Here is a 25,530-nt window from a genome sequence, read left to right as displayed (position 1 = left end):
GACTCATTTTACAAAGGTGCTTTTTACTGGAGTGAACATGCAGTTCTACTCAAGAGTAAGCAACTAAGCGAAATAAAGCCATGGAACGCTTATTTGCCTTCTATCTATGCATTCTGACACTCCTAGAATGTGTTCTGCTTCAATTTGACTCATTTTACAAAGGTGCTTTTTACTGGAGTGAACATGCAGTTCTACTCAAGAGTAAGCAACTAAGCGAAATAAAGCCATGGAACGCTTATTTGCCTTCTATCTATGCATTCTGACACTCCTAGAATGTGTTCTGCTTCAATTTGACTCATTTTACAAAGGTGCTTATTCCTGGAGTGAACATGAAGTTCTACTCATGAGTAAGCAACTAAGCGAAATAAAGCCATGGAACGCTTATTTGCCTTCTATCTATGCATTCTGACACTCCAACAATGTGTTCTGCTTCAATTTGACTCATTTTACAAAGGTGCTTATTCCTGGAGTGAACATGAAGTTCTACTCAAGAGTAAGCAACTAAGCGAAATAAAGCCATGGAACGCTTATTTTCCTTCTAACTATGCATTCTGACACTCCTAGAATGTGTTCTGCTTCAATTTGACTCATTTTACAAAGGTGCTTATTCCTGGAGTGAACATGAAGTTCTACTCAAGAGTAAGCAACTAAGCGAAATAAAGCCATGGAACGCTTATTTGCCTTCTATCTATGCATTCTGACACTCCTAGAATGTGTTCTGCTTCAATTTGACTCATTTTACAAAGGTGCTTATTCCTGGAGTGAACATGCAGTTCTACTCAAGAGTAAGCAACTAAGCGAAATAAAGCCATGGAACGCTTATTTGCCTTCTATCTATGCATTCTGACACTCCAACAATGTTTTCTACTTCAATTTGACTCATTTTACAAAGGTGCTTTTTACTGGAGTGAACATGCAGTTCTACTCAAGAGTAAGCAACTAAGCGAAATAAAGCCATGGAACGCTTATTTGCCTTCTATCTATGCATTCTGACACTCCTAGAATGTGTTCTGCTTCAATTTGACTCATTTTACAAAGGTGCTTATTCCTGGAGTGAACATGCAGTTCTACTCATGAGTAAGCAACTAAGCGAAATAAAGCCATGGAACGCTTATTTTCCTTCTAACTATGCATTCTGACACTCCTAGAATGTGTTCTGCTTCAATTTGACTCATTTTACAAAGGTGCTTATTCCTGGAGTGAACATGAAGTTCTACTCAAGAGTAAGCAACTAAGCGAAATAAAGCCATGGAACGCTTATTTGCCTTCTATTTATGCATTCAGACACTCCTAGAATGTGTTCTGCTTCAATTTGACTCATTTTACAAAGGTGCTTATTCCTGGAGTAAACATGCAGTTCTACTCAAGAGTAAGCAACTAAGCGAAATAAAGCCATGGAACGCTTATTTGCCTTCTAACTATGCATTCTGACACTCCTAGAATGTTTTCTGCTTCAATTTGACTCATTTTACAAAGGTGCTTATTCCTGGAGTGAACATGCAGTTCTACTCAAGAGTAAGCAACTAAGCGAAATAAAGCCATGGAACGCTTATTTGCCTTCTATCTATGCATTCTGACACTCCAACAATGTTTTCTGCTTCAATTTGACTCATTTTACAAAGGTGCTTTTTACTGGAGTGAACATGCAGTTCTACTCAAGAGTAAGCAACTAAGCGAAATAAAGCCATGGAACGCTTATTTTCCTTCTAACTATGCATTCTGACACTCCTAGAATGTGTTCTGCTTCAATTTGACTCATTTTACAAAGGTGCTTATTCCTGGAGTGAACATGAAGTTCTACTCAAGAGTAAGCAACTAAGCGAAATAAAGCCATGGAACGCTTATTTGCCTTCTATCTATGCATTCTGACACTCCAACAATGTTTTCTACTTCAATTTGACTCATTTTACAAAGGTGCTTTTTACTGGAGTGAACATGCAGTTCTACTCAAGAGTAAGCAACTAAGCGAAATAAAGCCATGGAACGCTTATTTGCCTTCTATCTATGCATTCTGACACTCCTAGAATGTGTTCTGCTTCAATTTGACTCATTTTACAAAGGTGCTTTTTACTGGAGTGAACATGCAGTTCTACTCAAGAGTAAGCAACTAAGCGAAATAAAGCCATGGAACGCTTATTTGCCTTCTAACTATGCATTCTGACACTCCTAGAATGTTTTCTGCTTCAATTTGACTCATTTTACAAAGGTGCTTATTCCTGGAGTGAACATGCAGTTCTACTCAAGAGTAAGCAACTAAGCGAAATAAAGCCATGGAACGCTTATTTGCCTTCTATCTATGCATTCTGACACTCCAACAATGTTTTCTGCTTCAATTTGACTCATTTTACAAAGGTGCTTTTTACTGGAGTGAACATGCAGTTCTACTCAAGAGTAAGCAACTCAGCGAAATAAAGCCATGGAACGCTTATTTTCCTTCTAACTATGCATTCTGACACTCCTAGAATGTTTTCTGCTTCAATTTGACTCATTTTACAAAGGTGCTTATTCCTGGAGTGAACATGCAGTTCTACTCAAGAGTAAGCAACTAAGCGAAATAAAGCCATGGAACGCTTATTTGCCTTCTATCTATGCATTCTGACACTCCAACAATGTTTTCTGCTTCAATTTGACTCATTTTACAAAGGTGCTTTTTACTGGAGTGAACATGCAGTTCTACTCAAGAGTAAGCAACTAAGCGAAATAAAGCCATGGAACGCTTATTTTCCTTCTAACTATGCATTCTGACACTCCTAGAATGTGTTCTGCTTCAATTTGACTCATTTTACAAAGGTGCTTATTCCTGGAGTGAACATGAAGTTCTACTCAAGAGTAAGCAACTAAGCGAAATAAAGCCATGGAACGCTTATTTGCCTTCTATCTATGCATTCTGACACTCCAACAATGTTTTCTACTTCAATTTGACTCATTTTACAAAGGTGCTTTTTACTGGAGTGAACATGCAGTTCTACTCAAGAGTAAGCAACTAAGCGAAATAAAGCCATGGAACGCTTATTTGCCTTCTATCTATGCATTCTGACACTCCTAGAATGTGTTCTGCTTCAATTTGACTCATTTTACAAAGGTGCTTTTTACTGGAGTGAACATGCAGTTCTACTCAAGAGTAAGCAACTAAGCGAAATAAAGCCATGGAACGCTTATTTGCCTTCTATCTATGCATTATGACACTCCTAGAATGTGTTCTGCTTCAATTTGACTCATTTTACAAAGGTGCTTATTCCTGGAGTGAACATGCAGTTCTACTCAAGAGTAAGCAACTAAGCGAAATAAAGCCATGGAACGCTTATTTGCCTTCTATCTATGCATTCTGACACTCCAACAATGTTTTCTACTTCAATTTGACTCATTTTACAAAGGTGCTTTTTACTGGAGTGAACATGCAGTTCTACTCAAGAGTAAGCAACTAAGCGAAATAAAGCCATGGAACGCTTATTTGCCTTCTATCTATGCATTCTGACAATCCTAGAATGTGTTCTGCTTCAATTTGACTCATTTTACAAAGGTGCTTTTTACTGGAGTGAACATGCAGTTCTACTCAAGAGTAAGCAACTAAGCGAAATAAAGCCATGGAACGCTTATTTGCCTTCTATCTATGCATTCTGACACTCCTAGAATGTGTTCTGCTTCAATTTGACTCATTTTACAAAGGTGCTTATTCCTGGAGTGAACATGAAGTTCTACTCAAGAGTAAGCAACTAAGCGAAATAAAGCCATGGAACGCTTATTTGCCTTCTATCTATGCATTCTGACACTCCAACAATGTTTTCTACTTCAATTTGACTCATTTTACAAAGGTGCTTTTTACTGGAGTGAACATGCAGTTCTACTCAAGAGTAAGCAACTAAGCGAAATAAAGCCATGGAACGCTTATTTGCCTTCTATCTATGCATTCTGACACTCCTAGAATGTGTTCTGCTTCAATTTGACTCATTTTACAAAGGTGCTTTTTACTGGAGTGAACATGCAGTTCTACTCAAGAGTAAGCAACTAAACGAAATAAAGCCATGGAACGCTTATTTGCCTTCTATCTATGCATTCTGACACTCCTAGAATGTTTTCTGCTTCAATTTGACTCATTTTACAAAGGTGCTTATTCCTGGAGTGAACATGAAGTTCTACTCAAGAGTAAGCAACTAAGCGAAATAAAGCCATGGAACGCTTATTTGCCTTCTATCTATGCATTCTGACACTCCTAGAATGTGTTCTGCTTCAATTTGACTCATTTTACAAAGGTGCTTTTTACTGGAGTGAACATGCAGTTCTACTCAAGAGTAAGCAACTAAGCGAAATAAAGCCATGGAACGCTTATTTGCCTTCTATCTATGCATTCTGACACTCCTAGAATGTGTTCTGCTTCAATTTGACTCATTTTACAAAGGTGCTTATTCCTGGAGTGAACATGCAGTTCTACTCATGAATAAGGAACTAAGCGAAATAAAGCCATGGAACGCTTATTTGCCTTCTATCTATGCATTCTGACACTCCAACAATGTGTTCTGCTTCAATTTGACTCATTTTACATAGGTGCTTATTCCTGGAGTGAACATGAAGTTCTACTCAAGAGTAAGCAACTAAGCGAAATAAAGCCATGGAACGCTTATTTTCCTTCTAACTATGCATTCTGACACTCCTAGAATGTGTTCTGCTTCAATTTGACTCATTTTACAAAGGTGCTTATTCCTGGAGTGAACATGAAGTTCTACTCAAGAGTAAGCAACTAAGCGAAATAAAGCCATGGAACGCTTATTTGCCTTCTATCTATGCATTCTGACACTCCTAGAATGTGTTCTGCTTCAATTTGACTCATTTTACAAAGGTGCTTTTTACTGGAGTGAACATGCAGTTCTACTCAAGAGTAAGCAACTAAGCGAAATAAAGCCATGGAACGCTTATTTGCCTTCTATCTATGCATTCTGACACTCCAACAATGTTTTCTGCTTCAATTTGACTCATTTTACAAAGGTGCTTATTCCTGGAGTGAACATGAAGTTCTACTCAAGAGTAAGCAACTAAGCGAAATAAAGCCATGGAACGCTTATTTGCCTTCTATCTATGCATTCTGACACTCCTAGAATGTGTTCTGCTTCAATTTGACTCATTTTACAAAGGTGCTTTTTACTGGAGTGAACATGCAGTTCTACTCAAGAGTAAGCAACTAAGCGAAATAAAGCCATGGAACGCTTATTTGCCTTCTATCTATGCATTCTGACACTCCTAGAATGTGTTCTGCTTCAATTTGACTCATTTTACAAAGGTGCTTATTCCTGGAGTGAACATGCAGTTCTACTCATGAATAAGCAACTAAGCGAAATAAAGCCATGGAACGCTTATTTGCCTTCTATCTATGCATTCTGACACTCCAACAATGTGTTCTGCTTCAATTTGACTCATTTTACATAGGTGCTTATTCCTGGAGTGAACATGAAGTTCTACTCAAGAGTAAGCAACTAAGCGAAATAAAGCCATGGAACGCTTATTTGCCTTCTATCTATGCATTCTGACACTCCAACAATGTTTTCTACTTCAATTTGACTCATTTTACAAAGGTGCTTTTTACTGGAGTGAACATGCAGTTCTACTCAAGAGTAAGCAACTAAGCGAAATAAAGCCATGGAACGCTTATTTGCCTTCTATCTATGCATTCTGACACTCCTAGAATGTGTTCTGCTTCAATTTGACTCATTTTACAAAGGTGCTTTTTACTGGAGTGAACATGCAGTTCTACTCAAGAGTAAGCAACTAAGCGAAATAAAGCCATGGAACGCTTATTTGCCTTCTATCTATGCATTCTGACACTCCTAGAATGTGTTCTGCTTCAATTTGACTCATTTTACAAAGGTGCTTATTCCTGGAGTGAACATGAAGTTCTACTCAAGAGTAAGCAACTAAGCGAAATAAAGCCATGGAACGCTTATTTGCCTTCTATCTATGCATTCTGACACTCCAACAATGTTTTCTACTTCAATTTGACTCATTTTACAAAGGTGCTTATTCCTGGAGTGAACATGCAGTTCTACTCAAGAGTAAGCAACTAAGCGAAATAAAGCCATGGAACGCTTATTTGCCTTCTATCTCTGCATTCTGACACTCCAACAATGTGTTCTGCTTCAATTTGACTCATTTTACATAGGTGCTTATTCCTGGAGTGAACATGAAGTTCTACTCAAGAGTAAGCAACTAAGCGAAATAAAGCCATGGAACGCTTATTTGCCTTCTATCTATGCATTCTGACACTCCTGGAATGTGTTCTGCTTCAATTTGACTCATTTTACAAAGGTGCTTTTTACTGGAGTGAACATGCAGTTCTACTCAAGAGTAAGCAACTAAGCGAAATAAAGCCATGGAACGCTTATTTGCCTTCTATCTATGCATTCTGACACTCCAACAATGTTTTCTACTTCAATTTGACTCATTTTACAAAGGTGCTTTTTACTGGAGTGAACATGCAGTTCTACTCAAGAGTAAGCAAGTAAGCGAAATAAAGCCATGGAACGCTTATTTGCCTTCTATCTATGCATTCTGACACTCCTAGAATGTGTTCTGCTTCAATTTGACTCATTTTACAAAGGTGCTTTTTACTGGAGTGAACATGCAGTTCTACTCAAGAGTAAGCAACTAAGCGAAATAAAGCCATGGAACGCTTATTTGCCTTCTATCTATGCATTCTGACACTCCTAGAATGTGTTCTGCTTCAATTTGACTCATTTTACAAAGGTGCTTATTCCTGGAGTGAACATGCAGTTCTACTCAAGAGTAAGCAACTAAGCGAAATAAAGCCATGGAACGCTTATTTGCCTTCTATCTATGCATTCTGACACTCCAACAATGTTTTCTACTTCAATTTGACTCATTTTACAAAGGTGCTTTTTACTGGAGTGAACATGCAGTTCTACTCAAGAGTAAGCAACTAAGCGAAATAAAGCCATGGAACGCTTATTTGCCTTCTATCTATGCATTCTGACACTCCTAGAATGTGTTCTGCTTCAATTTGACTCATTTTACAAAGGTGCTTATTCCTGGAGTAAACATGCAGTTCTACTCAAGAGTAAGCAACTAAGCGAAATAAAGCCATGGAACGCTTATTTGCCTTCTAACTATGCATTCTGACACTCCTAGAATGTTTTCTGCTTCAATTTGACTCATTTTACAAAGGTGCTTATTCCTGGAGTGAACATGCAGTTCTACTCAAGAGTAAGCAACTAAGCGAAATAAAGCCATGGAACGCTTATTTGCCTTCTATCTATGCATTCTGACACTCCAACAATGTTTTCTGCTTCAATTTGACTCATTTTACAAAGGTGCTTTTTACTGGAGTGAACATGCAGTTCTACTCAAGAGTAAGCAACTAAGCGAAATAAAGCCATGGAACGCTTATTTTCCTTCTAACTATGCATTCTGACACTCCTAGAATGTGTTCTGCTTCAATTTGACTCATTTTACAAAGGTGCTTATTCCTGGAGTGAACATGAAGTTCTACTCAAGAGTAAGCAACTAAGCGAAATAAAGCCATGGAACGCTTATTTGCCTTCTATCTATGCATTATGACACTCCTAGAATGTGTTCTGCTTCAATTTGACTCATTTTACAAAGGTGCTTATTCCTGGAGTGAACATGCAGTTCTACTCAAGAGTAAGCAACTAAGCGAAATAAAGCCATGGAACGCTTATTTGCCTTCTATCTATGCATTCTGACACTCCAACAATGTTTTCTACTTCAATTTGACTCATTTTACAAAGGTGCTTTTTACTGGAGTGAACATGCAGTTCTACTCAAGAGTAAGCAACTAAGCGAAATAAAGCCATGGAACGCTTATTTGCCTTCTATCTATGCATTCTGACAATCCTAGAATGTGTTCTGCTTCAATTTGACTCATTTTACAAAGGTGCTTTTTACTGGAGTGAACATGCAGTTCTACTCAAGAGTAAGCAACTAAGCGAAATAAAGCCATGGAACGCTTATTTGCCTTCTATCTATGCATTCTGACACTCCTAGAATGTGTTCTGCTTCAATTTGACTCATTTTACAAAGGTGCTTATTCCTGGAGTGAACATGCAGTTCTACTCAAGAGTAAGCAACTAAGCGAAATAAAGCCATGGAACGCTTATTTGCCTTCTAACTATGCATTCTGACACTCCTAGAATGTGTTCTGCTTCAATTTGACTCATTTTACAAAGGTGCTTATTCCTGGAGTGAACATGAAGTTCTACTCAAGAGTAAGCAACTAAGCGAAATAAAGCCATGGAACGCTTATTTGCCTTCTATCTATGCATTCTGACACTCCAACAATATTTTCTGCTTCAATTTGACTCATTTTACAAAGGTGCTTATTCCTGGAGTAAACATGCAGTTCTACTCAAGAGTAAGCAACTAAGCGAAATAAAGCCATGGAACGCTTATTTGCCTTCTATCTATGCATTCTGACACTCCAACAATGTTTTCTGCTTCAATTTGACTCATTTTACAAAGGTGCTTATTCCTGGAGTGAACATGCAGTTCTACTCAAGAGTAAGCAACTAAGCGAAATAAAGCCATGGAACGCTTATTTGCCTTCTATCTATGCATTCTGACACTCCTAGAATGTTTTCTGCTTCAATTTGACTCATTTTACAAAGGTGCTTTTTACTGGAGTGAACATGCAGTTCTACTCAAGAGTAAGCAACTAAGCGAAATAAAGCCATGGAACGCTTATTTGCCTTCTATCTATGCATTCTGACACTCCTAGAATGTGTTCTGCTTCAATTTGACTCATTTTACAAAGGTGCTTTTTACTGGAGTGAACATGCAGTTCTACTCAAGAGTAAGCAACTAAGCGAAATAAAGCCATGGAACGCTTATTTGCCTTCTATCTATGCATTATGACACTCCTAGAATGTGTTCTACTTCAATTTGACTCATTTTACAAAGGTGCTTTTTACTGGAGTGAACATGCAGTTCTACTCAAGAGTAAGCAACTAAGCGAAATAAAGCCATGGAACGCTTATTTGCCTTCTATCTATGCATTCTGACAATCCTAGAATGTGTTCTGCTTCAATTTGACTCATTTTACAAAGGTGCTTTTTACTGGAGTGAACATGCAGTTCTACTCAAGAGTAAGCAACTAAGCGAAATAAAGCCATGGAACGCTTATTTGCCTTCTATCTATGCATTCTGACACTCCTAGAATGTGTTCTGCTTCAATTTGACTCATTTTACAAAGGTGCTTATTCCTGGAGTGAACATGAAGTTCTACTCAAGAGTAAGCAACTAAGCGAAATAAAGCCATGGAACGCTTATTTGCCTTCTATCTATGCATTCTGACACTCCAACAATGTTTTCTGCTTCAATTTGACTCATTTTACAAAGGTGCTTATTCCTGGAGTAAACATGCAGTTCTACTCAAGAGTAAGCAACTAAGCGAAATAAAGCCATGGAACGCTTATTTTCCTTCTAACTATGCATTCTGACACTCCTAGAATGTGTTCTGCTTCAATTTGACTCATTTTACAAAGGTGCTTATTCCTGGAGTGAACATGAAGTTCTACTCAAGAGTAAGCAACTAAGCGAAATAAAGCCATGGAACGCTTATTTGCCTTCTATCTATGCATTCTGACACTCCAACAATGTTTTCTACTTCAATTTGACTCATTTTACAAAGGTGCTTTTTACTGGAGTGAACATGCAGTTCTACTCAAGAGTAAGCAACTAAGCGAAATAAAGCCATGGAACGCTTATTTGCCTTCTATCTATGCATTCTGACACTCCTAGAATGTGTTCTGCTTCAATTTGACTCATTTTACAAAGGTGCTTTTTACTGGAGTTAACATGCAGTTCTACTCAAGAGTAAGCAACTAAGCGAAATAAAGCCATGGAACGCTTATTTGCCTTCTATCTATGCATTATGACACTCCTAGAATGTGTTCTGCTTCAATTTGACTCATTTTACAAAGGTGCTTATTCCTGGAGTGAACATGCAGTTCTACTCAAGAGTAAGCAACTAAGCGAAATAAAGCCATGGAACGCTTATTTTCCTTCTAACTATGCATTCTGACACTCCAACAATGTTTTCTGCTTCAATTTGACTCATTTTACAAAGGTGCTTATTCCTGGAGTGAACATGAAGTTCTACTCAAGAGTAAGCAACTAAGCGAAATAAAGCCATGGAACGCTTATTTGCCTTCTATCTATGCATTCTGACACTCCTAGAATGTGTTCTGCTTCAATTTGACTCATTTTACAAAGGTGCTTTTTACTGGAGTGAACATGCAGTTCTACTCAAGAGTAAGCAACTAAGCGAAATAAAGCCATGGAACGCTTATTTGCCTTCTATCTATGCATTCTGACACTCCTAGAATGTGTTCTGCTTCAATTTGACTCATTTTACAAAGGTGCTTATTCCTGGAGTGAACATGCAGTTCTACTCATGAATAAGCAACTAAGCGAAATAAAGCCATGGAACGCTTATTTGCCTTCTATCTATGCATTCTGACACTCCAACAATGTGTTCTGCTTCAATTTGACTCATTTTACATAGGTGCTTATTCCTGGAGTGAACATGAAGTTCTACTCAAGAGTAAGCAACTAAGCGAAATAAAGCCATGGAACGCTTATTTTCCTTCTAACTATGCATTCTGACACTCCTAGAATGTGTTCTGCTTCAATTTGACTCATTTTACAAAGGTGCTTATTCCTGGAGTGAACATGAAGTTCTACTCAAGAGTAAGCAACTAAGCGAAATAAAGCCATGGAACGCTTATTTGCCTTCTATCTATGCATTCTGACACTCCAACAATGTTTTCTACTTCAATTTGACTCATTTTACAAAGGTGCTTTTTACTGGAGTGAACATGCAGTTCTACTCAAGAGTAAGCAACTAAGCGAAATAAAGCCATGGAACGCTTATTTGCCTTCTATCTATGCATTCTGACACTCCTAGAATGTGTTCTGCTTCAATTTGACTCATTTTACAAAGGTGCTTTTTACTGGAGTGAACATGCAGTTCTACTCAAGAGTAAGCAACTAAGCGAAATAAAGCCATGGAACGCTTATTTGCCTTCTATCTATGCATTCTGACACTCCTAGAATGTGTTCTGCTTCAATTTGACTCATTTTACAAAGGTGCTTATTCCTGGAGTGAACATGAAGTTCTACTCAAGAGTAAGCAACTAAGCGAAATAAAGCCATGGAACGCTTATTTGCCTTCTATCTATGCATTCTGACACTCCAACAATGTTTTCTACTTCAATTTGACTCATTTTACAAAGGTGCTTATTCCTGGAGTGAACATGCAGTTCTACTCAAGAGTAAGCAACTAAGCGAAATAAAGCCATGGAACGCTTATTTGCCTTCTATCTCTGCATTCTGACACTCCAACAATGTGTTCTGCTTCAATTTGACTCATTTTACATAGGTGCTTATTCCTGGAGTGAACATGAAGTTCTACTCAAGAGTAAGCAACTAAGCGAAATAAAGCCATGGAACGCTTATTTGCCTTCTATCTATGCATTCTGACACTCCTGGAATGTGTTCTGCTTCAATTTGACTCATTTTACAAAGGTGCTTTTTACTGGAGTGAACATGCAGTTCTACTCAAGAGTAAGCAACTAAGCGAAATAAAGCCATGGAACGCTTATTTGCCTTCTATCTATGCATTCTGACACTCCAACAATGTTTTCTACTTCAATTTGACTCATTTTACAAAGGTGCTTTTTACTGGAGTGAACATGCAGTTCTACTCAAGAGTAAGCAAGTAAGCGAAATAAAGCCATGGAACGCTTATTTGCCTTCTATCTATGCATTCTGACACTCCTAGAATGTGTTCTGCTTCAATTTGACTCATTTTACAAAGGTGCTTTTTACTGGAGTGAACATGCAGTTCTACTCAAGAGTAAGCAACTAAGCGAAATAAAGCCATGGAACGCTTATTTGCCTTCTATCTATGCATTCTGACACTCCTAGAATGTGTTCTGCTTCAATTTGACTCATTTTACAAAGGTGCTTATTCCTGGAGTGAACATGCAGTTCTACTCAAGAGTAAGCAACTAAGCGAAATAAAGCCATGGAACGCTTATTTGCCTTCTATCTATGCATTCTGACACTCCAACAATGTTTTCTACTTCAATTTGACTCATTTTACAAAGGTGCTTTTTACTGGAGTGAACATGCAGTTCTACTCAAGAGTAAGCAACTAAGCGAAATAAAGCCATGGAACGCTTATTTGCCTTCTATCTATGCATTCTGACACTCCTAGAATGTGTTCTGCTTCAATTTGACTCATTTTACAAAGGTGCTTATTCCTGGAGTAAACATGCAGTTCTACTCAAGAGTAAGCAACTAAGCGAAATAAAGCCATGGAACGCTTATTTGCCTTCTAACTATGCATTCTGACACTCCTAGAATGTTTTCTGCTTCAATTTGACTCATTTTACAAAGGTGCTTATTCCTGGAGTGAACATGCAGTTCTACTCAAGAGTAAGCAACTAAGCGAAATAAAGCCATGGAACGCTTATTTGCCTTCTATCTATGCATTCTGACACTCCAACAATGTTTTCTGCTTCAATTTGACTCATTTTACAAAGGTGCTTTTTACTGGAGTGAACATGTAGTTCTACTCAAGAGTAAGCAACTAAGCGAAATAAAGCCATGGAACGCTTATTTTCCTTCTAACTATGCATTCTGACACTCCTAGAATGTGTTCTGCTTCAATTTGACTCATTTTACAAAGGTGCTTATTCCTGGAGTGAACATGAAGTTCTACTCAAGAGTAAGCAACTAAGCGAAATAAAGCCATGGAACGCTTATTTGCCTTCTATCTATGCATTATGACACTCCTAGAATGTGTTCTGCTTCAATTTGACTCATTTTACAAAGGTGCTTATTCCTGGAGTGAACATGCAGTTCTACTCAAGAGTAAGCAACTAAGCGAAATAAAGCCATGGAACGCTTATTTGCCTTCTATCTATGCATTCTGACACTCCAACAATGTTTTCTACTTCAATTTGACTCATTTTACAAAGGTGCTTTTTACTGGAGTGAACATGCAGTTCTACTCAAGAGTAAGCAACTAAGCGAAATAAAGCCATGGAACGCTTATTTGCCTTCTATCTATGCATTCTGACAATCCTAGAATGTGTTCTGCTTCAATTTGACTCATTTTACAAAGGTGCTTTTTACTGGAGTGAACATGCAGTTCTACTCAAGAGTAAGCAACTAAGCGAAATAAAGCCATGGAACGCTTATTTGCCTTCTATCTATGCATTCTGACACTCCTAGAATGTGTTCTGCTTCAATTTGACTCATTTTACAAAGGTGCTTATTCCTGGAGTGAACATGCAGTTCTACTCAAGAGTAAGCAACTAAGCGAAATAAAGCCATGGAACGCTTATTTGCCTTCTAACTATGCATTCTGACACTCCTAGAATGTGTTCTGCTTCAATTTGACTCATTTTACAAAGGTGCTTATTCCTGGAGTGAACATGAAGTTCTACTCAAGAGTAAGCAACTAAGCGAAATAAAGCCATGGAACGCTTATTTGCCTTCTATCTATGCATTCTGACACTCCAACAATATTTTCTGCTTCAATTTGACTCATTTTACAAAGGTGCTTATTCCTGGAGTAAACATGCAGTTCTACTCAAGAGTAAGCAACTAAGCGAAATAAAGCCATGGAACGCTTATTTGCCTTCTATCTATGCATTCTGACACTCCAACAATGTTTTCTGCTTCAATTTGACTCATTTTACAAAGGTGCTTATTCCTGGAGTGAACATGCAGTTCTACTCAAGAGTAAGCAACTAAGCGAAATAAAGCCATGGAACGCTTATTTGCCTTCTATCTATGCATTCTGACACTCCTAGAATGTTTTCTGCTTCAATTTGACTCATTTTACAAAGGTGCTTTTTACTGGAGTGAACATGCAGTTCTACTCAAGAGTAAGCAACTAAGCGAAATAAAGCCATGGAACGCTTATTTGCCTTCTATCTATGCATTCTGACACTCCAACAATGTTTTCTGCTTCAATTTGACTCATTTTACAAAGGTGCTTTTTACTGGAGTGAACATGCAGTTCTACTCAAGAGTAAGCAACTAAGCGAAATAAAGCCATGGAACGCTTATTTTCCTTCTAACTATGCATTCTGACACTCCTAGAATGTGTTCTGCTTCAATTTGACTCATTTTACAAAGGTGCTTATTCCTGGAGTGAACATGAAGTTCTACTCAAGAGTAAGCAACTAAGCGAAATAAAGCCATGGAACGCTTATTTGCCTTCTATCTATGCATTATGACACTCCTAGAATGTGTTCTGCTTCAATTTGACTCATTTTACAAAGGTGCTTATTCCTGGAGTGAACATGCAGTTCTACTCAAGAGTAAGCAACTAAGCGAAATAAAGCCATGGAACGCTTATTTGCCTTCTATCTATGCATTCTGACACTCCAACAATGTTTTCTACTTCAATTTGACTCATTTTACAAAGGTGCTTTTTACTGGAGTGAACATGCAGTTCTACTCAAGAGTAAGCAACTAAGCGAAATAAAGCCATGGAACGCTTATTTGCCTTCTATCTATGCATTCTGACAATCCTAGAATGTGTTCTGCTTCAATTTGACTCATTTTACAAAGGTGCTTTTTACTGGAGTGAACATGCAGTTCTACTCAAGAGTAAGCAACTAAGCGAAATAAAGCCATGGAACGCTTATTTGCCTTCTATCTATGCATTCTGACACTCCTAGAATGTGTTCTGCTTCAATTTGACTCATTTTACAAAGGTGCTTATTCCTGGAGTGAACATGCAGTTCTACTCAAGAGTAAGCAACTAAGCGAAATAAAGCCATGGAACGCTTATTTGCCTTCTAACTATGCATTCTGACACTCCTAGAATGTGTTCTGCTTCAATTTGACTCATTTTACAAAGGTGCTTATTCCTGGAGTGAACATGAAGTTCTACTCAAGAGTAAGCAACTAAGCGAAATAAAGCCATGGAACGCTTATTTGCCTTCTATCTATGCATTCTGACACTCCAACAATGTTTTCTGCTTCAATTTGACTCATTTTACAAAGGTGCTTATTCCTGGAGTGAACATGCAGTTCTACTCAAGAGTAAGCAACTAAGCGAAATAAAGCCATGGAACGCTTATTTGCCTTCTATCTATGCATTCTGACACTCCTAGAATGTTTTCTGCTTCAATTTGACTCATTTTACAAAGGTGCTTTTTACTGGAGTGAACATGCAGTTCTACTCAAGAGTAAGCAACTAAGCGAAATAAAGCCATGGAACGCTTATTTGCCTTCTATCTATGCATTCTGACACTCCTAGAATGTGTTCTGCTTCAATTTGACTCATTTTACAAAGGTGCTTTTTACTGGAGTGAACATGCAGTTCTACTCAAGAGTAAGCAACTAAGCGAAATAAAGCCATGGAACGCTTATTTGCCTTCTATCTATGCATTATGACACTCCTAGAATGTGTTCTACTTCAATTTGACTCATTTTACAAAGGTGCTTTTTACTGGAGTGAACATGCAGTTCTACTCAAGAGTAAGCAACTAAGCGAAATAAAGCCATGGAACGCTTATTTGCCTTCTATCTATGCATTCTGACAATCCTAGAATGTGTTCTGCTTCAATTTGACTCATTTTACAAAGGTGCTTTTTACTGGAGTGAACATGCAGTTCTACTCAAGAGTAAGCAACTAAGCGAAATAAAGCCATGGAACGCTTATTTGCCTTCTATCTATGCATTCTGACACTCCTAGAATGTGTTCTGCTTCAATTTGACTCATTTTACAAAGGTGCTTATTCCTGGAGTGAACATGAAGTTCTACTCAAGAGTAAGCAACTAAGCGAAATAAAGCCATGGAACGCTTATTTGCCTTCTATCTATGCATTCTGACACTCCAACAATGTTTTCTGCTTCAATTTGACTCATTTTACAAAGGTGCTTATTCCTGGAGTAAACATGCAGTTCTACTCAAGAGTAAGCAACTAAGCGAAATAAAGCCATGGAACGCTTATTTTCCTTCTAACTATGCATTCTGACACTCCTAGAATGTGTTCTGCTTCAATTTGACTCATTTTACAAAGGTGCTTATTCCTGGAGTGAACATGAAGTTCTACTCAAGAGTAAGCAACTAAGCGAAATAAAGCCATGGAACGCTTATTTGCCTTCTATCTATGCATTCTGACACTCCAACAATGTTTTCTACTTCAATTTGACTCATTTTACAAAGGTGCTTTTTACTGGAGTGAACATGCAGTTCTACTCAAGAGTAAGCAACTAAGCGAAATAAAGCCATGGAACGCTTATTTGCCTTCTATCTATGCATTCTGACACTCCTAGAATGTGTTCTGCTTCAATTTGACTCATTTTACAAAGGTGCTTTTTACTGGAGTTAACATGCAGTTCTACTCAAGAGTAAGCAACTAAGCGAAATAAAGCCATGGATCGCTTATTTGCCTTCTATCTATGCATTATGACACTCCTAGAATGTGTTCTGCTTCAATTTGACTCATTTTACAAAGGTGCTTATTCCTGGAGTGAACATGCAGTTCTACTCAAGAGTAAGCAACTAAGCGAAATAAAGCCATGGAACGCTTATTTGCCTTCTATCTATGCATTCTGACACTCCAACAATGTTTTCTGCTTCAATTTGACTCATTTTACAAAGGTGCTTATTCCTGGAGTGAACATGAAGTTCTACTCAAGAGTAAGCAACTAAGCGAAATAAAGCCATGGAACGCTTATTTGCCTTCTATCTATGCATTCTGACACTCCAACAATGTTTTCTACTTCAATTTGACTCATTTTACAAAGGTGCTTTTTACTGGAGTGAACATGCAGTTCTACTCAAGAGTAAGCAACTAAGCGAAATAAAGCCATGGAACGCTTATTTGCCTTCTATCTATGCATTCTGACACTCCTAGAATGTGTTCTGCTTCAATTTGACTCGTTTTACAAAGGTGCTTTTTACTGGAGTGAACATGCAGTTCTACCCAAGAGTAAGCAACTAAGCGAAATAAAGCCATGGAACGCTTATTTGCCTTCTATCTATGCATTCTGACACTCCAACAATGTTTTCTACTTCAATTTGACTCATTTTACAAAGGTGCTTTTTACTGGAGTGAACATGCAGTTCTACTCAAGAGTAAGCAACTAAGCGAAATAAAGCCATGGAACGCTTATTTGCCTTCTATCTATGCATTCTGACACTCCTAGAATGTGTTCTGCTTCAATTTGACTCATTTTACAAAGGTGCTTTTTACTGGAGTGAACATGCAGTTCTACTCAAGAGTAAGCAACTAAACGAAATAAAGCCATGGAACGCTTATTTGCCTTCTATCTATGCATTCTGACACTCCTAGAATGTTTTCTGCTTCAATTTGACTCATTTTACAAAGGTGCTTATTCCTGGAGTGAACATGAAGTTCTACTCAAGAGTAAGCAACTAAGCGAAATAAAGCCATGGAACGCTTATTTGCCTTCTATCTATGCATTCTGACACTCCTAGAATGTGTTCTGCTTCAATTTGACTCATTTTACAAAGGTGCTTTTTACTGGAGTGAACATGCAGTTCTACTCAAGAGTAAGCAACTAAGCGAAATAAAGCCATGGAACGCTTATTTGCCTTCTATCTATGCATTCTGACACTCCTAGAATGTGTTCTGCTTCAATTTGACTCATTTTACAAAGGTGCTTATTCCTGGAGTGAACATGCAGTTCTACTCATGAATAAGCAACTAAGCGAAATAAAGCCATGGAACGCTTATTTGCCTTCTATCTATGCATTCTGACACTCCAACAATGTGTTCTGCTTCAATTTGACTCATTTTACATAGGTGCTTATTCCTGGAGTGAACATGAAGTTCTACTCAAGAGTAAGCAACTAAGCGAAATAAAGCCATGGAACGCTTATTTTCCTTCTAACTATGCATTCTGACACTCCTAGAATGTGTTCTGCTTCAATTTGACTCATTTTACAAAGGTGCTTATTCCTGGAGTGAACATGAAGTTCTACTCAAGAGTAAGCAACTAAGCGAAATAAAGCCATGGAACGCTTATTTGCCTTCTATCTATGCATTCTGACACTCCTAGAATGTGTTCTGCTTCAATTTGACTCATTTTACAAAGGTGCTTTTTACTGGAGTGAACATGCAGTTCTACTCAAGAGTAAGCAACTAAGCGAAATAAAGCCATGGAACGCTTATTTGCCTTCTATCTATGCATTCTGACACTCCAACAATGTTTTCTGCTTCAATTTGACTCATTTTACAAAGGTGCTTATTCCTGGAGTGAACATGAAGTTCTACTCAAGAGTAAGCAACTAAGCGAAATAAAGCCATGGAACGCTTATTTGCCTTCTATCTATGCATTCTGACACTCCTAGAATGTGTTCTGCTTCAATTTGACTCATTTTACAAAGGTGCTTTTTACTGGAGTGAACATGCAGTTCTACTCCAGAGTAAGCAACTAAGCGAAATAAAGCCATGGAACGCTTATTTGCCTTCTATCTATGCATTCTGACACTCCTAGAATGTGTTCTGCTTCAATTTGACTCATTTTACAAAGGTGCTTATTCCTGGAGTGAACATGCAGTTCTACTCATGAATAAGCAACTAAGCGAAATAAAGCCATGGAACGCTTATTTGCCTTCTATCTATGCATTCTGACACTCCAACAATGTGTTCTGCTTCAATTTGACTCATTTTACATAGGTGCTTATTCCTGGAGTGAACATGAAGTTCTACTCAAGAGTAAGCAACTAAGCGAAATAAAGCCATGGAACGCTTATTTTCCTTCTAACTATGCATTCTGACACTCCTAGAATGTGTTCTGCTTCAATTTGACTCATTTTACAAAGGTGCTTATTCCTGGAGTGAACATGAAGTTCTACTCAAGAGTAAGCAACTAAGCGAAATAAAGCCATGGAACGCTTATTTGCCTTCTATCTATGCATTCTGACACTCCAACAATGTTTTCTACTTCAATTTGACTCATTTTACAAAGGTGCTTTTTACTGGAGTGAACATGCAGTTCTACTCAAGAGTAAGCAACTAAGCGAAATAAAGCCATGGAACGCTTATTTGCCTTCTATCTATGCATTCTGACACTCCTAGAATGTGTTCTGCTTCAATTTGACTCATTTTACAAAGGTGCTTTTTACTGGAGTGAACATGCAGTTCTACTCAAGAGTAAGCAACTAAGCGAAATAAAGCCATGGAACGCTTATTTGCCTTCTATCTATGCATTCTGACACTCCAACAATGTTTTCTGCTTCAATTTGACTCATTTTACAAAGGTGCTTTTTACTGGAGTGAACATGCAGTTCTACTCAAGAGTAAGCAACTAAGCGAAATAAAGCCATGGAACGCTTATTTTCCTTCTAACTATGCATTCTGACACTCCTAGAATGTGTTCTGCTTCAATTTGACTCATTTTACAAAGGTGCTTATTCCTGGAGTGAACATGAAGTTCTACTCAAGAGTAAGCAACTAAGCGAAATAAAGCCATGGAACGCTTATTTGCCTTCTATCTATGCATTATGACACTCCTAGAATGTGTTCTGCTTCAATTTGACTCATTTTACAAAGGTGCTTATTCCTGGAGTGAACATGCAGTTCTACTCAAGAGTAAGCAACTAAGCGAAATAAAGCCATGGAACGCTTATTTGCCTTCTATCTATGCATTCTGACACTCCAACAATGTTTTCTACTTCAATTTGACTCATTTTACAAAGGTGCTTTTTACTGGAGTGAACATGCAGTTCTACTCAAGAGTAAGCAACTAAGCGAAATAAAGCCATGGAACGCTTATTTGCCTTCTATCTATGCATTCTGACACTCCAACAATGTTTTCTACTTCAATTTGACTCATTTTACAAAGGTGCTTTTTACTGGAGTGAACATGCAGTTCTACTCAAGAGTAAGCAAGTAAGCGAAATAAAGCCATGGAACGCTTATTTGCCTTCTATCTATGCATTCTGACACTCCTAGAATGTGTTCTGCTTCAATTTGACTCATTTTACAAAGGTGCTTTTTACTGGAGTGAACATGCAGTTCTACTCAAGAGTAAGCAACTAAGCGAAATAAAGCCATGGAACGCTTATTTGCCTTCTATCTATGCATTCTGACACTCCTAGAATGTGTTCTGCTTCAATTTGACTCATTTTACAAAGGTGCTTATTCCTGGAGTGAACATGCAGTTCTACTCAAGAGTAAGCAACTAAGCGAAATAAAGCCATGGAACGCTTATTTGCCTTCTATCTATGCATTCTGACACTCCAACAATGTTTTCTACTTCAATTTGACTCATTTTACAAAGGTGCTTTTTACTGGAGTGAACATGCAGTTCTACTCAAGAGTAAGCAACTAAGCGAAATAAAGCCATGGAACGCTTATTTGCCTTCTATCTATGCATTCTGACACTCCTAGAATGTGTTCTGCTTCAATTTGACTCATTTTACAAAGGTGCTTATTCCTGGAGTAAACATGCAGTTCTACTCAAGAGTAAGCAACTAAGCGAAATAAAGCCATGGAACGCTTATTTGCCTTCTAACTATGCATTCTGACACTCCTAGAATGTTTTCTGCTTCAATTTGACTCATTTTACAAAGGTGCTTATTCCTGGAGTGAACATGCAGTTCTACTCAAGAGTAAGCAACTAAGCGAAATAAAGCCATGGAACGCTTATTTGCCTTCTATCTATGCATTCTGACACTCCAACAATGTTTTCTGCTTCAATTTGACTCATTTTACAAAGGTGCTTTTTACTGGAGTGAACATGCAGTTCTACTCAAGAGTAAGCAACTAAGCGAAATAAAGCCATGGAACGCTTATTTTCCTTCTAACTATGCATTCTGACACTCCTAGAATGTGTTCTGCTTCAATTTGACTCATTTTACAAAGGTGCTTATTCCTGGAGTGAACATGAAGTTCTACTCAAGAGTAAGCAACTAAGCGAAATAAAGCCATGGAACGCTTATTTGCCTTCTATCTATGCATTATGACACTCCTAGAATGTGTTCTGCTTCAATTTGACTCATTTTACAAAGGTGCTTATTCCTGGAGTGAACATGCAGTTCTACTCAAGAGTAAGCAACTAAGCGAAATAAAGCCATGGAACGCTTATTTGCCTTCTATCTATGCATTCTGACACTCCAACAATGTTTTCTACTTCAATTTGACTCATTTTACAAAGGTGCTTTTTACTGGAGTGAACATGCAGTTCTACTCAAGAGTAAGCAACTAAGCGAAATAAAGCCATGGAACGCTTATTTGCCTTCTATCTATGCATTCTGACAATCCTAGAATGTGTTCTGCTTCAATTTGACTCATTTTACAAAGGTGCTTTTTACTGGAGTGAACATGCAGTTCTACTCAAGAGTAAGCAACTAAGCGAAATAAAGCCATGGAACGCTTATTTGCCTTCTATCTATGCATTCTGACACTCCTAGAATGTGTTCTGCTTCAATTTGACTCATTTTACAAAGGTGCTTATTCCTGGAGTGAACATGCAGTTCTACTCAAGAGTAAGCAACTAAGCGAAATAAAGCCATGGAACGCTTATTTGCCTTCTAACTATGCATTCTGACACTCCTAGAATGTGTTCTGCTTCAATTTGACTCATTTTACAAAGGTGCTTATTCCTGGAGTGAACATGAAGTTCTACTCAAGAGTAAGCAACTAAGCGAAATAAAGCCATGGAACGCTTATTTGCCTTCTATCTATGCATTCTGACACTCCAACAATATTTTCTGCTTCAATTTGACTCATTTTACAAAGGTGCTTATTCCTGGAGTAAACATGCAGTTCTACTCAAGAGTAAGCAACTAAGCGAAATAAAGCCATGGAACGCTTATTTGCCTTCTATCTATGCATTCTGACACTCCAACAATGTTTTCTGCTTCAATTTGACTCATTTTACAAAGGTGCTTATTCCTGGAGTGAACATGCAGTTCTACTCAAGAGTAAGCAACTAAGCGAAATAAAGCCATGGAACGCTTATTTGCCTTCTATCTATGCATTCTGACACTCCAACAATGTTTTCTGCTTCAATTTGACTCATTTTACAAAGGTGCTTTTTACTGGAGTGAACATGCAGTTCTACTCAAGAGTAAGCAACTAAGCGAAATAAAGCCATGGAACGCTTATTTTCCTTCTAACTATGCATTCTGACACTCCAACAATGTTTTCTACTTCAAGTTGACTCATTTTACAAAGGTGCTTATTCCTGGAGTGAACATGCAGTTCTACTCAAGAGTAAGCAACTAAGCGAAATAAAGCCATGGAACGCTTATTTGCCTTCTATCTATGCATTCTGACACTCCAACAATGTGTTCTGCTTCAATTTGACTCATTTTACATAGGTGCTTATTCCTGGAGTGAACATGAAGTTCTACTCAAGAGTAAGCAACTAAGCGAAATAAAGCCATGGAACGCTTATTTGCCTTCTATCTATGCATTCTGACACTCCTGGAATGTGTTCTGCTTCAATTTGACTCATTTTACAAAGGTGCTTTTTACTGGAGTGAACATGCAGTTCTACTCAAGAGTAAGCAACTAAGCGAAATAAAGCCATGGAACGCTTATTTGCCTTCTATCTATGCATTCTGACACTCCAACAATGTTTTCTACTTCAATTTGACTCATTTTACAAAGGTGCTTTTTACTGGAGTGAACATGCAGTTCTACTCAAGAGTAAGCAAGTAAGCGAAATAAAGCCATGGAACGCTTATTTGCCTTCTATCTATGCATTCTGACACTCCTAGAATGTGTTCTGCTTCAATTTGACTCATTTTACAAAGGTGCTTTTTACTGGAGTGAACATGCAGTTCTACTCAAGAGTAAGCAACTAAGCGAAATAAAGCCATGGAACGCTTATTTGCCTTCTATCTATGCATTCTGACACTCCTAGAATGTGTTCTGCTTCAATTTGACTCATTTTACAAAGGTGCTTATTCCTGGAGTGAACATGCAGTTCTACTCAAGAGTAAGCAACTAAGCGAAATAAAGCCATGGAACGCTTATTTGCCTTCTATCTATGCATTCTGACACTCCAACAATGTTTTCTACTTCAATTTGACTCATTTTACAAAGGTGCTTTTTACTGGAGTGAACATGCAGTTCTACTCAAGAGTAAGCAACTAAGCGAAATAAAGCCATGGAACGCTTATTTGCCTTCTATCTATGCATTCTGACACTCCTAGAATGTGTTCTGCTTCAATTTGACTCATTTTACAAAGGTGCTTATTCCTGGAGTAAACATGCAGTTCTACTCAAGAGTAAGCAACTAAGCGAAATAAAGCCATGGAACGCTTATTTGCCTTCTAACTATGCATTCTGACACTCCTAGAATGTTTTCTGCTTCAATTTGACTCATTTTACAAAGGTGCTTATTCCTGGAGTGAACATGCAGTTCTACTCAAGAGTAAGCAACTAAGCGAAATAAAGCCATGGAACGCTTATTTGCCTTCTATCTATGCATTCTGACACTCCAACAATGTTTTCTGCTTCAATTTGACTCATTTTACAAAGGTGCTTTTTACTGGAGTGAACATGCAGTTCTACTCAAGAGTAAGCAACTAAGCGAAATAAAGCCATGGAACGCTTATTTTCCTTCTAACTATGCATTCTGACACTCCTAGAATGTGTTCTGCTTCAATTTGACTCATTTTACAAAGGTGCTTATTCCTGGAGTGAACATGCAGTTCTACTCAAGAGTAAGCAACTAAGCGAAATAAAGCCATGGAACGCTTATTTGCCTTCTATCTATGCATTCTGACACTCCAACAATGTTTTCTACTTCAATTTGACTCATTTTACAAAGGTGCTTTTTACTGGAGTGAACATGCAGTTCTACTCAAGAGTAAGCAACTAAGCGAAATAAAGCCATGGAACGCTTATTTGCCTTCTATCTATGCATTCTGACAATCCTAGAATGTGTTCTGCTTCAATTTGACTCATTTTACAAAGGTGCTTTTTACTGGAGTGAACATGCAGTTCTACTCAAGAGTAAGCAACTAAGCGAAATAAAGCCATGGAACGCTTATTTGCCTTCTATCTATGCATTCTGACACTCCTAGAATGTGTTCTGCTTCAATTTGACTCATTTTACAAAGGTGCTTATTCCTGGAGTGAAAATGCAGTTCTACTCAAGAGTAAGCAACTAAGCGAAATAAAGCCATGGAACGCTTATTTGCCTTCTAACTATGCATTCTGACACTCCTAGAATGTGTTCTGCTTCAATTTGACTCATTTTACAAAGGTGCTTATTCCTGGAGTGAACATGAAGTTCTACTCAAGAGTAAGCAACTAAGCGAAATAAAGCCATGGAACGCTTATTTGCCTTCTATCTATGCATTCTGACACTCCAACAATATTTTCTGCTTCAATTTGACTCATTTTACAAAGGTGCTTATTCCTGGAGTAAACATGCAGTTCTACTCAAGAGTAAGCAACTAAGCGAAATAAAGCCATGGAACGCTTATTTGCCTTCTATCTATGCATTCTGACACTCCAACAATGTTTTCTGCTTCAATTTGACTCATTTTACAAAGGTGCTTATTCCTGGAGTGAACATGCAGTTCTACTCAAGAGTAAGCAACTAAGCGAAATAAAGCCATGGAACGCTTATTTGCCTTCTATCTATGCATTCTGACACTCCTAGAATGTTTTCTGCTTCAATTTGACTCATTTTACAAAGGTGCTTTTTACTGGAGTGAACATGCAGTTCTACTCAAGAGTAAGCAACTAAGCGAAATAAAGCCATGGAACGCTTATTTGCCTTCTATCTATGCATTCTGACACTCCTAGAATGTGTTCTGCTTCAATTTGACTCATTTTACAAAGGTGCTTTTTACTGGAGTGAACATGCAGTTCTACTCAAGAGTAAGCAACTAAGCGAAATAAAGCCATGGAACGCTTATTTGCCTTCTATCTATGCATTATGACACTCCTAGAATGTGTTCTACTTCAATTTGACTCATTTTACAAAGGTGCTTTTTACTGGAGTGAACATGCAGTTCTACTCAAGAGTAAGCAACTAAGCGAAATAAAGCCATGGAACGCTTATTTGCCTTCTATCTATGCATTCTGACAATCCTAGAATGTGTTCTGCTTCAATTTGACTCATTTTACAAAGGTGCTTTTTACTGGAGTGAACATGCAGTTCTACTCAAGAGTAAGCAACTAAGCGAAATAAAGCCATGGAACGCTTATTTGCCTTCTATCTATGCATTCTGACACTCCTAGAATGTGTTCTGCTTCAATTTGACTCATTTTACAAAGGTGCTTATTCCTGGAGTGAACATGAAGTTCTACTCAAGAGTAAGCAACTAAGCGAAATAAAGCCATGGAACGCTTATTTGCCTTCTATCTATGCATTCTGACACTCCAACAATGTTTTCTGCTTCAATTTGACTCATTTTACAAAGGTGCTTATTCCTGGAGTAAACATGCAGTTCTACTCAAGAGTAAGCAACTAAGCGAAATAAAGCCATGGAACGCTTATTTTCCTTCTAACTATGCATTCTGACACTCCTAG

Source organism: Zootoca vivipara, chromosome 14, assembly GCF_963506605.1.
Source record: "Zootoca vivipara chromosome 14, rZooViv1.1, whole genome shotgun sequence".
Classification (NCBI taxonomy): Eukaryota; Metazoa; Chordata; class Lepidosauria; order Squamata; family Lacertidae; genus Zootoca; species Zootoca vivipara.
The sequence above is the reverse complement of the archived record's forward strand: the minus strand, read 5'-3'. Positions refer to the sequence as shown.